This window comes from Perca flavescens, chromosome 3 (assembly GCF_004354835.1).
Source record: "Perca flavescens isolate YP-PL-M2 chromosome 3, PFLA_1.0, whole genome shotgun sequence".
Classification (NCBI taxonomy): Eukaryota; Metazoa; Chordata; class Actinopteri; order Perciformes; family Percidae; genus Perca; species Perca flavescens.
In genome coordinates, this window is record NC_041333.1 from 13,429,496 (window position 1) to 13,445,125 (window position 15,630).

At 37.5% G+C, this 15,630-nt stretch overlaps 1 long non-coding RNA gene across 1 annotated transcript; it reads right to left on the reverse strand.

The window, feature by feature from the left end:
* Positions 1-3,072: 3,072 nt before the first annotated feature.
* LOC114553333 (uncharacterized) lies at positions 3,073-5,609 on the reverse strand. The gene is made up of 3 exons (XR_003692291.1): positions 5,493-5,609; positions 4,453-4,494; positions 3,073-3,608 (listed from the first exon to the last, which is right to left on the reverse strand). It is a non-coding gene; the product is annotated as an uncharacterized LOC114553333 (long non-coding RNA).
* Between the last annotated feature and the right edge of the window lie 10,021 nt (positions 5,610-15,630).

The window sequence follows — 15,630 nt, forward strand, 5'->3', positions numbered from 1 at the left end:
TGTACTCGTCTCCCTGTGTTCTCAATGGATGGTGACTACGTTATTGGGGGTGTTTTCTCTATACACCACTACATGAACACAGTGAAGCATAACTACACCACCATTCCTGAGCCACCAAGATGCACAGGTTAGTAAGAGGGAGAAATGGGGGATAAGAGGATGTTACACTGTGTGGGGATAAAAATGTTTTGATTTGTATGATGTGCTTACAATGGTATTGGAAAGGTTTTGTGTAGAATTAAAAATCTTAAAAAATCCAAATCAATATGCTTAATTGGTATTATATTCACAGTATAGAAGAGTAACTCAGTTTAACAACTGAATAATTTACCAGAATAAAAAATAACGTCTTTAGATATGAATTTTAAGCTGATAGTGTGTGTTTTGAATTTTGGTGCTTAGTTCTCCCGTTTTATGTATTTTTTGTTAAAATATTGAATTGTAAATTTGTGACATGACTGTCCGTGTGCGCTTCTCACGCGCAATGATCTTCGCCATCGAGGAGATAAACAACAGCACGGAGCTGCTGCCGGGAATCAAACTCGGTTATCAGATCTACGACTCGTGCGCCTTGGTGCCCGTAGCGGTGCATGTGGCATTCCAGCTTTCAAATGGCCTGGACCCGGTGTTTTACACCGGTGACAATTGCTCGCAATCTGGTATGGTGATGGCTGTCGTTGGTGAGTCTGGGTCCACGCCATCCATCAGCATGTCGCGCATCATCGGGCCCTTTAACATTCCTCAAGTAAATATGTTGATTTCATGGGAAACTGTCATATGATGTACTTTGCCTGTCCCGTGAAATAATTACACTTTTATTTTCCATTAGGTGAGCCACTTTGCCACTTGTGCATGTCTGTCCAATAAGCAGCAGTACCCGACTTTCTTCAGAACAATCCCTAGTGATCAGTTCCAGGCTGAAGCGCTGGCCAAGCTGGTAAAACACTTCGGCTGGACTTGGATAGGTGCTGTCCGGTCAGATTCGGATTATGGCAATAATGGTATGGCGTCTTTTCTGGACGCAGCACACAGAGAGGGGATCTGTGTGGAATACTCTGAAACTTTCTATCGGACCCACCCACGTAGCAGGATCCAGAGAGTAGCTGACGTTATCCGCAAGTATGATGTTCCCTGTGTTGACACTGACCTGCGCTCAAAAGCACAGCAAAAATGTTCTGTAAAATTTAAGATGGAAGATAATTTATCTATTGGGAAATTTTTATTTTTTCACCACATTTATTTATTGCAGATATTAGTCAGAAATGGTCAGTCAGACCAAATACTAAAGTAGGCTGTCCTATGTCCTATTTGTATGTGTTAACTATCTTGATAAAACTTAAATGTTTCTCCAGGTCAACAGCGATGGTTGTTGTGGCAGAATTTGGAGACCTGAGGCTTCTGCTGGAGGAACTGCCCAGGTGAAAAAGAATTCTATTAAAAATATACTTATACTTATATACTTATATAGTGTACTAAGTATATTTTCTAAATTTTGTACTATTTTTGTGAAATCCAAGTATAGTTAAGTGTATTCAATTATGTATTAACTTCAACGTAACATCTATTTGACTACACTTCAAGTATAAATAGTATACTAAAATGGAACAACTTTTTTTAAACTTCAAGTGCACTAAAATACACTAATGAAAATCAAGATTCATGAGCAATTAAGCACACTTACAGTACAATTGCATTGTATTGCCATTCTTATTGAAATACACTTAAAAGGCATTGCAGCGCAACTTATAGTTGTGTTTAAGTATATTTTGTGCATACTGCTATCATATTTATAATTACTATAAACTACGTTAATTTAGTATGCCTCTGTGATGCAAGTGATTAACAAATGCACTTCATAACTATATTTAGTGCTTTTAAAGTATCCCACTATGAAAATAATGTGTTTGAAGTGAAGTTCAATTACAACCTAAACATCATAAACACGTACTTTCAGTGCAATGTTATTATAGTGTAAGGTAGAAACAAATAGTTTGAAGTATATTTCATCTGTACTTTTATCATCATTTTGTTATACTTAAGCATGAATGTTGCTATTACACTACCAGTGTATTATATTACAATTCAGTTCAAGTGCATTACATCAACAGATTATAAATTGCATTTCAGAAAAGGATCTTTATTATTGACACAAAAGTAAAACACAAAAGCAGATATTGGCAAAAGCAGGAACCTTGAACAGTTAAGGCAGCGTCAAGAGAAAAAAAAAAATAAAAAGAATATGAGCGATATCTGCCGTGCTCGGACATACGCCGCTGTGGACGATGTCTTGCAAGCGGTTTCAGGTAAGTGGCGCCAGTGTTTGTTTGTGTGTGTCGGCCCACCCCCGCGAAGCTCTGACCTGCAGAGGAGCAGAAGAAAGTAGCTGCACCTTCACCAAAATGAAGGCTGAAAAACATAACTATTATGGTAAAAATATTTACTCGCCATGTGGCAGATAGCCATAGATATAGATAGATATAATTTATGTTTTTATTTAAATGTAATATTTAGTTTTTAATAAATAATTGTTAACAGCAGTACAGAGTCTGTAGTCTATCGCACAAACACTCGAGTAATAATGCAAACATTTGACGGTCAGTACCAATTGCCTGGGGGAACATACGTGCCACAAACGGCAATTCCACAACTGTACAACAGTGTGAAAGACGACATAGCCTACTAAAGGAGATGAAAGACATATTGTGGATATTTAAAATATCTTCCAGTTCTAGTGTTAAAAATTCCTTAGAAATAAATGTTTATTGATCTTTGAAAAAGTGTACCTGCATTATTATGCCATAATCATTATATTAGATGAAAATGGTCTCAGAACGACAAGATTATGGTTTATCACAATTTATGGGACAATTTAGCGTCCAGCAAAACTTGTTATCATGACAGGCCTACTCGCTTTATACTGGATCAATGTTGAAGATTGTTGTTCCCATCAGTAACAACAGAGGAACATAGGGTCCAAGTTGAAAAACCCAAAGTTACCCTTTAAATTGTGCACTCTGTTTTCAAAGTAGTTTTTCAAATGACAAAAAATGTTAACCCTGTGTAAAAAAAATAAAAAAAATAGCAGTACCAAAGATGCCTGTTGGTCTTTAATGAAGGAGTCTGTTTTCTAGAGAGAAAACCTTGGCTTGGTTTGCAAAAGGTTATTTCCATGCAGCTCCATGCAAATCCTGTCCAGTTAATTCAAACAAAAAAAACTAGTCCAAAGAGTACAGCCATACCAACGATGCCTTTAGGGACAACTACGCTGTTTGGTTGACGGCGTAGTCTCTCTGGCCCGTTCACTGGAAGAGCCTGTTTTTTAGAGCAAGTGCTTTGTTGGTAAGTTTCCCTCCATCAAGTTCCATGCAAATCTTTTGGATCGAAGGCGAGCAGGGTAGCTGAAGTTCACGGCATACTGTACATTAGTCCAAACATCGTAGCAACAGGTAATGCTACATTATAAAGATCTTGCAACATCTTGATGCCTTCAAGGACAATACCAATGTCCACTGGTTCAGTGGTTCATCACTTGAAGCATGTTCTTTAAGAACATAAATCCCAACACTGGTTTCTTCAGTGGCCTTGTTGATGGCGTCTTCATCCATGCCCTATTAAAAAAAAAAAAGGCAGTCAATAAGACCAATTGAGAAACAAATACACAAGTATTAAATCGTAAGTAGGGCTAACGATTTTAGAAAATAATCTAATTGCGATTTTTTTCCACAAATATTGTGATTGCAATTTAATATGCAAGAATTTTTTAAGCTCTTTGTCTTCTGTATTATTCAACAAAGACAATACATCCTTGTATAGTATGAACAACACAAGATTAGATAGATTAAACAAACTGTTATTTCCTGTTTAACTGTAATAAACATATATAAACATGTGGATTGCATTGTTTTTTTTAAACACACTACACTTTGAAGTCAACTACTGGTGTCCACTGTCATATGGGTTCTTATTTCTCAAAGAATATTACAACATGGTTACTACAAAGGTACTAGCCTTGCTGTCAACTCCAAATCACGTAGAGATTGACAGTAAAGACAAAGAAAGATACAAATATGAAGATAAGTAAAAAAATAAATAGAGGAAAGGTTAAAACTGAGACAAAAAGATGAATATAGTAGGAGAAAGATGAAAAATAAGTAGACGTTGGGCCTTACAATTTGTATGCCGTTCTTGCCAATAAATTGTGGTATGTAAAATATTTTACATAACCTTTCCACAATTCTAAAATCTTATAGTTTTTCAAAAAAAAGAAATAACACTAAACAACCAGTTGGTGTTTTAATGTTTCTGATACTGTTAAAGTTTAAAATGGCTATATCTGTGAGATTAGGTCCATTTTCATTTGTAAACAATTGAGAAACAAATAAATGTTTCCATCTGTAACTTTCAATTATTTTAGGAAATGTACAAAGAAAAAAGAAATATGACAGCACTTACCACTATAAAGCATTTGATTGTGTATGCTGTTCAAATAGGATCCTATGAAAGAAAACATTTAGAATCAGTGAGGTCAACCAAGCACATTGACTCAATAATTAAAAGACCACACAAAATAAATAAAGCACACAACAAAGACACAAAGACACCTTAAAAACGCTGCGTGAGAGATTTAGGAAAATGACATAATTTTTATTTTTTATTCTTATTTATCCTTTATTTTACCAGGTGATGTCCCATTGAGATAGTCAAATCTCTTTTACAAGGGAGCCCTGGAGCAACAGTACACAAGTTACACAGAATCACAAAAACAGACACAGCAAACAAAAAACATTTACAGTACATGTAAAACAATTTAAAATAACATAAAAGGGCTTATAATAAACAAAGAGTTCCCATACACTGTGCTAACGTTAGTTGCCGCGATACATTGTCATGTCAGCAGCACCCTCCCGCATATAACCGACACACACACACACACACACACACACACACACACACACACACACACACACACACACAGTCTGTAACTGAATAACCGACAGCTTTAGCTACAACACTCGTTCGTTCTTACCCGACGTTACATTGAACTTGTAAGCCTGTGGTCTTAGCTAGCTAACCTTAGCTATTAGCAAACCAACATATAACGTTATGCCCAAACAACTCGACGGACCTTTTTTTTTGTTACATAAAGTAACGTTACAACAGCCTCAATGTAATCTAAATGTTGCGAACTAAACCCGACCACTTAACACTAATTCTTATGAGGCTGACTGGCTCCTCTTCACCGCCTGCCATTAACATTACGTTAGCTACATTGAAATACCGTTGTTAGGAGCAGGACCGTCAGGGGGAGAAACACAATTATTAATGCTAAACTAAGTAGTTACTAGTTAGTGATGGTATTAGCTAACTTAGTTACAAGAAAACCGATATATTTATAGAATGCACAAACAAGTGAACAGACTTTTGTAACTGTTACATGCAGTACAAAAACATTATGAACATGAACAAAATCATTTTGATTGATGTTAACTTACTTTTTCGTGAAGGAGACAACACATGGCTGCTGTAGAATTAATCCTGCACGCAGTCAACACATGCTCAACATTCTTCTTCACATTCTTCTTGTTTTGGCGATGTCCTTGTTGAAACAGTTTGGCTGTGTTGGCAGCATAGACAGTATATAAATGGTTGGTGTCAGTGCCCGGGAAGTGCCACCTATTCCTGGCGCCATTTGATTCAAATATACCATTTCCGGTAGTGACCAAACTTAATTCGATAATTTAAAATGTTCAATTCAATCAATTTCAATCAACGCAAAAGGAATCTATACAAAAACAACTGAAGTCTACATGATTGAACCACGTTCTTGAAAGGAATATAAATGAATTGCATAGCATATTCTAAATTCATTTTTGTAAATTCAAAGACCTGCTATTTCCCATTTTTTCAGTGTACTTTGATATGCTAATAGAAGTACACTTATATTTAGTGCACTTTGTTTACAGTGTACTAAGATTACACTACTGATGAAGTGAAATTAGTGTACACTTTCAAAAATTATACTAACTCTGTATTAAAAAGAAGTGTACTTACTATAAGTACACTAAGTTACCACTATGCATTTTTGTATTTTAACATATTTTATGAAAGTACTCTGATATGCCACTGACAATACACTTATTTTAGAGTGTACTGTATAAAGTGTACAGAAGTCACACTTGAAGTGTGAGATCATAGTACACTTTAAAAAAGTATACTAACAATTAATTTCCAAAGAAATATACTTCCCATAAGTACACTGAATTGCCACTCTAAGTATGTCAAATTTAATACACTTAAAAAAAATAAACTTCTATACAATTTAAAATACATTATCAACAAAGTAAACTTTCAAAAAGTACATTAAAAAAATAATTTGATTACTGGTAAATTAGTATACTTACTTTTTGGACTCTGAAGTTGAACTTAATTACATCTATTTTGAAGTATACTTTTAAAAAGTACATATTAAATACTATTTAAATAAAGCACAACAAGAAGAAGCATACTTGTTTTATACTTCATGTACTTCATTCATATTCTAATACATTAAAGTATACCACTTTTTTACCTGGGTGTTGCTCAAGCCATCTCCAACTCGCCAGTGGATAGGCAGTGAAGCCTGGGTAACAGACACAGAATTTCAGCTTCTGTGCTGGAGCCATCGGATTTGGCATTGAGCGATCGGTCATCCCAGGTCTGAGAGACTTCTTGCTGGATCTCTCTCCCTCTAAAGTGGCTGCCTCTCCAGTGCTTACGGAGTTCTGGGAAGATGCATTCAACTGCAGGCTGGGAAAAAGTGAGAAAGTTGGGCTGATTTTAAAATGTAGGAGAGACACTCACAGTTGGATTCTTGTGGTTATGTTGCTTTTTGATTCTCTGAGTGGAATTTCCTGTGTTTAAGACTCAGCAGCTGCTTTAACACCAAACCCCAGAATGACAGGGAAATTACCAATAATGATCAAAGACATGAGGTGGACATAAGGTGCATCTAATCTCTGTGAATAATTGCGCTTGTTATGATTATCTTTCAGGTCAAGTTTAAGCAATTTGCTGTTATGGTGAAGATTTTTATGAACATTGCTGCAGTGGTTTCATAATGTCAACACTGAAGTCTTGAACACAAGCACACAGTAGACATTCTCCTGCCCACCAAGCTTAAGTACTAATCAATTTCTTGTATTATACTTACTTGCATGTATTAATTACAGTAAGTGTGAAGTTCTTAAAAGTTCTTAAAACAGTTAAAATGATTTCTGATAATTTGTTTTCATTTTTAAGTTCTTTATTGTAATATGCACAACAATTACAGAGAAGCAGTAGCTGGCAATACAAATCTAGATATCAGGCTCTCTCCAACAATGCTCATTAAATATTTAAAAAGAAAATAATGCAATAAAAATGAGAATCAAGACTGACAATGAATCAAGACATGAAATAGTGCAAAGTTAAAATATAGGGGTAAAATATAACATTTTAAATAAAATATATGTGATAGACACAGTGTACAGTGATTGCAAATAAAAAAACTATTGTCAGCAGGGATGTAGAAGTTGTAAAGTAAGTAAGGTGCAATGGTAAAGTGACAGTATCGTAGTGATGAGCTCAGGAGTTCAGCAGTCTTATTGCCTGTGTGATGAAGTTGTCCCTGAGCCTGGTAGTGCAGGACCAGATGCTGCATTCGGGCCTGTCAGATGGCAGCAGGTAGAACAGTTTGTGGCTGAGGTGATTTGGGTCTCTCATAATCTTGTTGGCCTTTTTCCCGCAAGAAAGAAATTAACTGTGCTTTGAAGTATAATGTTAAATAAACAATATAGATATGAGTCTCTACAAAGGGATGTTTGGCAGGTTACATGGAACAAAAAAGAATAAAACACGAAGAAAGAATGATAATTTAAAGGCTAAAAATCACCTTTCTCTGTCTCTGTGTTTTTAAGTGCAGCAAAAGACGAGAGATTATGTGATGGAACTGAAGACATAAAGACGCTCCAGAGCCCGTACACTGACACATCTCAGCTCCGGATCACTAACATGGTATACAAGGCTGTTTATGCAATAGCTCATGTCATTCATAAAGCAATGTGCCAGAAAACAAACTCTACAACTCAGTGTGACAAATTCACCAGGATAGAATCCAAAGAGGTCAGTTTAACCCTCATATTGTCTTCCCGTCAACCATGCACTTGTTGTCCTCCGGTTCGGTTTGCCTGTTTATAAGGCATAAAGTAGCCTCTTAATGATTACCCAATTGTATGTTATATCTTTTTAGCCAACTTCATAAATTGATACCATGTTTGACACTTCTTTATGGAATTGATTGCAAATAAACATCATTTACATGAAATTATCGGTAATTTTTGAGTAAAATGAACAAAAATTAGGAATTATCCTGACTAATAGTTAAAGTGATGGTTCGGAGTAATTTCACCCTAGGGTCCTTTGCACCATGACCCCCCCAGAAGATTTTTTCAGCTAGGTCTAACATTGGGAGAGTTAGCGTAGAGTAGCGTTATCAGCTGAATAGCTTAGCGCAGGGGCTAATGGACCCACGTTTGTATCTGGTAAATGACCCCACTAATAATGCCCGAAATGATACCAAACGTCTACTGTAGTACATATAGGTTATGCACTCATAAAACGTTGGATTGTAAAGTTTGTAAGTACACCACAAGTTTATGAACACTTGCCTGCTGGCTTCTGCTCTCTGTTGTTGTTGCTGTCAAATAGTGGCATCGGCAGCTCGCAGTGGCATTTCCAGTGGCAGGTTGAGATGCCACGGCATCTGCCTCGATGCCACTGCATCTAACTTGATATGCCGTGGCATCTGCCTCGATGCCACGGCATCTGCCTCTGTTAGCAGTGGCATTTAAGGTGGCAGGTTGAGATGCCACGGCATCTGCCTCGGTTAGCAGTGGAATTTAAGGTGGTAGGTTGAGATGCCAACGATTTTTCCTGAAATGCCACGGCATCTTTCGCCGTTTATATGGTATTTCCGATGGCAGCCTGAGATGCCACAAATTTACTCTGGCTCCTGCCGATGATTGTGTGTTATTTCTCGTGGCATTGTAAGATGCCACGGCATCTGCCGATGTTTGTGTGTTATTTCTCGTGGCATTGTAAGATGCCGCGGCATCTGCCGATGTTTGTGTGTTATTTCTCGTGGCATTGTAAGATGCCACGGCATCTGCCGATGTTTGTGAGTTATTTCTCGAATGTTGTGGTCGGGCTAAGTTCGGCTGGCATCCAGGCTAGGATGCCTCGGCAGCTGCCGCTGTTTTTGTGGGTTGCCACCGTTTCACCGTAAGATGCCATGGCACATTTTACCAATTATGGGGTATAACGGTCGCAAACAAGGGCTGTGTCCGAAATCACCCATAGGCTACTCATATAGTAGGCTATATCATAGTTTATAAATATTAACACTTGCCAATATTAGACTTGGTAGCATTTCCATGACCCTATTTGTGCAAAGGTTTCTTTGATTATTACGATATTTTATTTGTATTACAGTCTGTTATGTTGCAGTGCTGAGGAAAGAAATTGGAGGTAGCCTTTTAATTTAAAATGCAAAGTAAAATGACAAAATACTCACTCAATTAAAAGGCTGCATAAACTATAAAGATACAAACTTTTTTTGTATAAGGCTGTAAACATCTTATCTATTCTTTGAAGTTGGGCATGATTTATAAAAAGATAAATCAGGTTTTTTCTTTTCTTAAAGGTTATATTCTATTCTGTTTATTGTTATGCACAAAAATGTTAAAGCAAATCTCTTGTAGCCTTTGTGCAAACCTACTTTGCATTAAAACTGATTCTGATTATTCTGTAGTAAGAGAACTTTGTACACATTTTAAAAAGATAGTCACATTTTTAATAATCCCAAACTTTTTAGGGTTAGGGTTAGGCAACATGTGCCGTTACCAAGCAGAATCTGTGCTTCTAACAATCACATCTTCAAAGGAAAAAGGGTAGGACGTTCTTTCCGATGTTTGTGTGCTTGTCGATATGAAACATCACTGAATGCATTATGCTTGTTGTGGCATATAGGGAATTAGCAGGTGATGTTTCACATCAATCGCATTTACAAATTATTTCCTTTTCCCCAGAGCTGCAAGGAAGACAGCTGAGGATACAGACAGCACAGAAGAGGTAAAACCATCAGTAACCCTCCTCCCCCCCAAAAAACAGTTTCCCACAAAAATGTATTTGACACAGCTACTTTTTCAAAATTGGCAATGTGTAATATATTAAGTGTGTATGTGTTGCAGCCAGAGAAAAAGACACGTTTCTATTCTGCTGAAAGTACTAGTTAATGCATCTACGTATTAACTCCAGCGACAAAGTTGTTTTGATTTTATGGATTTTACATCTCAGCACATTTGAGTAGCTCAAAGGCGACTCACATGGTGGAAGCCGTACAGCACATTCACAAGCATCACAACTCAGAAGTTCATATATTGGAAATTTTGACCCTGGAAGCTTCGATAAACTTCTATTTGTTGTCATTGATTATTAAATATGCAATGCTTACATGTAAAACTAACAATGGAGCTGAATGAACATAGTTAAGCAATAAAGTAATTTGCTAAATACAAAAATAGAAAGGAAAATGAATACATTGTAGGGGCCCTGATGAACACTATAGTAAACATAAACACCCATATGAATGCCATTTAGCCTTTCACACAAAGTCCTATAAAGGTGTACAATACAGCATCACTTACTGTGACGGGAAGCTTTTTTTGCACTCCCAGGACACAATGACAGTGGTACTTAATGATGGGTATTGAAGATGCTCTGGATACAGATTTGTTGCATTACAATGTCTTAATTTGTACAATTATGAATATATACTGAAATTTAGTTTGGAGGGTTTTAGATGGAACCCACAGTGTTGACAAAGACAGGATTTGTTGGTACTAATTTTTGTTTCTTTCAAATGTACTGTAAATTATGTAAGTCTGAAATATTTACTTGGGAACAACAAATTAGAACATACTTTTTTTACTGCAGGAAAACATTCTTATCAGAGATAGCCTAGCTGCAGCTGACTGGTGCCGTAAGGCAACATTCGATGGAGGACTGAAACTCCCTGCTGTCCTTTCAATGGACAGAGAAGAAAAGAAAAAAGCCCTCCAGGAGATGGACACCTGGAATGGGGAACTGGATGAGGGTTCTCCAGCAGAACTGTTCACATTTCTCTTCCAAAAAAAAAAAGGACTACGACAAGTTCTGTGCAGAACTTGTTGATAAAAAAAATTATAAACTTTTTGCAAGATTTGAGGAACAGTGATGTTATGTTATATTAAAGAGTTTTGTTCCTAAATACAGCCTAGTCATTCATACCAAGACCTTTTTACACAGTTTTAAATTAGAATCCAGTGATCACATAGTATAGGCTAAGCTATAAATATTGAGGGTTAGAAGTCAATCATTTTGACAGGTCATCTGTTACATCTTGCTTCATTTACAAACAGAAAGGGACAGCTGCCACAAGGGGTCAGTGGCAGGTGCTTTGTCAAGTGTAGGCCAATAGCCTAAATATTGTTCCCCTAATGTAATCATGCTTTAAACTGCAGCCATTTAATTGAGTGAGTAAAGTATTTTGTAATTTTACATTGCATTTTAAATTAAAAGAAACATAGGCTACCTCCAATTTCTTTCCTCAGCACTGCAACATAACAGACTGTAATACAAATAAAATATCGTAATAATCAAAGAAACCTTTGCACAAATAGGGTCATGGAAATGCTACCAAGTCTAATATTGGCAAGTGTTAATATTTATAAACTATGATATAGCCTACTATATGAGTAGCCTATGGGTGATTTCGGACACAGCCCTTGTTTGCGACCGTTATACCCCATAATTGGTAAAATGTGCCATGGCATCTTACGGTGAAACGGTGGCAACCCACAAAAACAGCGGCAGCTGCCGAGGCATCCTAGCCTGGATGCCAGCCGAACTTAGCCCGACCACAACATTCGAGAAATAACTCACAAACATCGGCAGATGCCGTGGCATTGTACTACCACTGTCATTGTGTCCTGGGAGTGCAAAAAAAGCTTCCCGTCACAGTAAGTGATGCTGTATTGTACATTGGCATTCATATGGGTGTTTATGTTTACTATAGTGTTTATGTTTACTATAGTGTTCATCAGGGCCCCTACAATGTATTCATTTTCCTTTCTATTTTTGTATTTAGCAAATTACTTTATTGCTTAACTATGTTCATTCAGCTCCATTGTTAGTTTTACATGTAAGCATTGCATATTTAATAATCAATGACAACAAATAGAAGTTTATCGAAGCTTCCAGGGTCAAAATTTCCAATATATGAACTTCTGAGTTGTGATGCTTGTGAATGTGCTGTACGGCTTCCACCATGTGAGTCGCCTTTGAGCTACTCAAATGTGCTGAGATGTAAAATCCATAAAATCAAAACAACTTTGTCGCTGGAGTTAATACGTAGATGCATTAACTAGTACTTTCAGCAGAATAGAAACGTGTCTTTTTCTCTGGCTGCAACACATACACACTTAATATATTACACATTGCCAATTTTGAAAAAGTAGCTGTGTCAAATACATTTTTGTGGGAAACTGTTTTTTGGGGGGGAGGAGGGTTACTGATGGTTTTACCTCTTCTGTGCTGTCTGTATCCTCAGCTGTCTTCCTTGCAGCTCTGGGGAAAAGGAAATAATTTGTAAATGCGATTGATGTGAAACATCACCTGCTAATTCCCTATATGCCACAACAAGCATAATGCATTCAGAGATGTTTCATATCGACAAGCACACAAACATCGGAAAGAACGTCCTACCCTTTTTCCTTTGAAGATGTGATTGTTAGAAGCACAGATTCTGCTTGGTAACGGCACATGTTGCCTAACCCTAACCCTAAAAAGTTTGGGATTATTAAAAATGTGACTATCTTTTTAAAATGTGTACAAAGTTCTCTTACTACAGAATAATCAGAATCAGTTTTAATGCAAAGTAGGTTTGCACAAAGGCTACAAGAGATTTGCTTTAACATTTTTGTGCATAACAATAAACAGAATAGAATATAACCTTTTAAGAAAAAAAAAACCTGATTTATCTTTTTATAAATCATGCCCAACTTCAAAGAATAGATAAGATGTTTACAGCCTTATACAAAAAAAAAGTTTGTATCTTTATAGTTTATGCAGCCTTTTAATTGAGTGAGTATTTTGTCATTTTACTTTGCATTTTAAATTAAAAGGCTACCTCCAATTTCTTTCCTCAGCACTGCAACATAACAGACTGTAATACAAATAAAATATCGTAATAATCAAAGAAACCTTTGCACAAATAGGGTCATGGAAATGCTACCAAGTCTAATATTGGCAAGTGTTAATATTTATAAACTATGATATAGCCTACTATATGAGTAGCCTATGGGTGATTTCGGACACAGCCCTTGTTTGCGACCGTTATACCCCATAATTGGTAAAATGTGCCATGGCATCTTACGGTGAAACGGTGGCAACCCACAAAAACAGCGGCAGCTGCCGAGGCATCCTAGCCTGGATGCCAGCCGAACTTAGCCCGACCACAACATTCGAGAAATAACTCACAAACATCGGCAGATGCCGTGGCATCTTACAATGCCACGAGAAATAACACACAAACATCGGCAGATGCCGTGGCATCTTACAATGCCACGAGAAATAACACACAAACATCGGCAGATGCCGCGGCATCTTACAATGCCACGAGAAATAACACACAAACATCGGCAGATGCCGCGGCATCTTACAATGCCACGAGAAATAACACACAAACATCGGCAGATGCCGTGGCATCTTACAATGCCACGAGAAATAACACACAAACATCGGCAGATGCCGCGGCATCTTACAATGCCACGAGAAATAACACACAAACATCGGCAGGAGCCGGAGTAAATTTGTGGCATCTCAGGTTGCCACCGGAAATACCATATAAACGGCTGATGCCGTGGCATTTCAGGAAAAATCGTTGGCATCTCAACCTACCACCTTAAATGCCACTGCTAACCGAGGCAGATGCCGTGGCATCTTAACCTGCCACCGGAAATGCCACTGCGAGCTGCCGATGCCACTATTTGAGCTAGCTGTCTCTCGCCGGCAGTAAGACGAGTGCTTAGGGACGTCTACAAATTACAACACCAAAAATATTTTTTAATTTAACTTTTTTTTTTTTAACTAAGTGCTGTAGTATAACTAGCAGGAGACAAGTAATAACTGAGGTAAGTTTGGAGACATTACCTTATTTAATCATTAAATTAATAAATATTTTTTTTGTATCTCTTTTCGGTGTAGTAATTTGTAGACAGCCCTAAGCACTCGTCTAACTGCAGGTAGCAGCAGCAGGAGCTGCAGCAACAGAGAGCAGAAGAGAGCAGGCAAATGTTCATGAACTTCTGGTGTACTTATAAACTTTCCAATCCATCGTTTTAGGAGTACATAACCTATTTGTACTAGCGTAGAAGTTTGGTATCATTAGTGGGGTCTTTTACGAGATACAAACGTGGGTCCATTAGCCCCTGCGCTAATAAGCTATTCAGCTGATAACACTACTCTACGCTAACTCTCCCAATGTTAGACCCAGCTGAAAAAAGCTTCTGGGGGGTGTTTGGCTCGAGGTCATGGTGCAAAGGACCCTATGGTGAAATTACTTTGAACCATCACTTTAAGGTCAGAGAAACATATTGTAGAGGCTAAGCCCAAGCTTTAAGCCCCTGAGGTGCCATTCCACAGGTAGTGTAATTGACACACTTTTTACCTTTTTGATCAAAGTCCAAGTAATATTTGCAGTTAACACCATTGATTCCATTTATTTCCATGAGATCTTAGTTGGATTTCCAGACAAAACACTGCTTGTATGCATGCCTGTGTAACGTTGTGGTGTTGGTGTGCATGTGCGCGTGTGCACTGTATGTGCTCCCGGGTTGCACCTGAGGAACCAAAGATTGGTTCCTATTTATAACAAGCACTAATTGGCTCTTACACATATGTTTATGGAAGATCACAGATTTTCACCCGGGTAGACCATAAGTATTGATCGTCAATTAGCGGATGGAACCATCCAGTTATTTTTGGGAAATTTGGTTGAAAAGAAAGCCATATTTCTGATGTAGAAACTTCAAAAACGGGTCAAATTTGACCCGAATGTCACATTTCTGTCAAGGGATTGACAAGGCTTGGACCCAAATGCAGAATATAATTAATTTATTGAACAAAAACTTACAAACACAAGTGTCCAGAGGTTGGCAGGCAGGCACACACTAAAATAATCCCAAAAGGGAAGCAGGCCAGGAAAACAAGAACAAGCAGGCACGACTATACAGCACAGAAAACAGAACAGAAACAGCACATAACAGAACAATGACACAACACAAGACAAAGACAGAACAGGCACTAAATACACCATGCAACGAGGACTAACAAGGGACAGGTGACACAACAGGTGAAACACATCAGGGCGGAGCAGAACAATCAGACAGGTGGGACAACACAAGACAGGAAGTAAAACTAGACAAGACTAGGGAGGAAAACAGACTTCCAAAATAAAACAGGAAATGCCAACAACAAAAACTCACAATCGTGACAACATGAGGGTTAACATAAGTG